Source organism: Microtus ochrogaster, chromosome 5 (genome assembly GCF_000317375.1).
Source record: "Microtus ochrogaster isolate Prairie Vole_2 chromosome 5, MicOch1.0, whole genome shotgun sequence".
In the NCBI taxonomy this organism is placed as follows: Eukaryota; Metazoa; Chordata; class Mammalia; order Rodentia; family Cricetidae; genus Microtus; species Microtus ochrogaster.
The window spans coordinates 1,597,505-1,598,775 of record NC_022012.1 but is presented as its reverse complement, the minus strand read 5'-3'; positions in this window follow the sequence as shown (position 1 = coordinate 1,598,775).

The window sequence follows — 1,271 nt, the reverse complement described above, 5'->3', positions numbered from 1 at the left end:
AAGTTCTGCCCTATCTATAGGCCAAGGCAGTTTCTTTATTCATTAACCAATAAAAGCAACACATAGACAGAAGGAACTCCCATAGCATTTCCCCCTTTCTGTTTAAATAAAAAAGGAAGGTATTAATTTTAACATAGTAAAATTACATATACCAAAGCAGGTATCAAACAAGAATTACAGTTAGAATATTTATATCTACTTTATCTTTTATCATAACTAAGGAAAACTATAACTATAAATTCATTAACTCCATCAAAGACTCCAGAATGTTATAATATTACCTAAGTAAACAGGAAGTACATTGTGAGCAACTTCCAAAATTCTAGAATTGACAGAGACATCTCAATACCTGGACTGTCACCCAAAGTTCTTCTGTACCATTGGGGCATCCAATCTTCAGCCCACAGTCCCATGGTATCCAGCAGACTTTTCCACAAAGCAGGAAATTTCAAAGACAGTTCCACCTATATTAGCAATTTGTCAGTCACTTTCTTCTGTGTCCTGCAGAATGTCTGGCAGACTTTTTCATGAAGCAGAAACCCCAAAGGACCATCTCACCTTTAGGCAAGTTCATAAGTCATTTCCCTGCAGGTTTGGAATGTCCAGTTAAGCTGTCCAGGCAAGAGCAGTTTCTTGCCCAAATAGGGAGCAAACTCCATAAGGAAACTTTTGATGCCCATCAGAGGATATTTAATTTCTTAATGAAACACATACATGTTTATAAATTAATTGAACCCTATGACTAATCTGAATGATTTTTAAAAAATAAATAAAAGCATTTCAACATCTATAGTACAAAATTCATGCTCTGACATCAATAAGGCTTTACCACCTCAGGTGGAAAGGAACAAGCAATGAAGTGAGGAAGCCCGGATGAGACAGAGCTGATAGAATCAATAAGAAGTGATAGTAAAGCAATTCCATATTTATTTCAGATGTTCAAGAAGCTGGGTTAAGAGCAGTTATTCCAGTCATCAAATAGGTCAGGTTTACATGGGGTGGATGTGAGCAACACAGAGCAGATACTGGTGGAGTGTGATTTTTACAGGATATGAACAGCGCAGGGAGAATCTGGCAGGTACGGTGTTTATTGCGGTGTAGATAATGCAGAGCAGAGGCTGACAGAGTGATGTTTACAGGGGTGTGAAGAGTGCAGAGCAGAAGCTGACAGAGTACGATGTTTACAGGGGTGAGAATAGAGCAGAGCAGAAGCTGGTAGAGTGAGATATTTACAGGGGTGTGAATGGTGCAGAGCAGAGGCTGACAGAGTG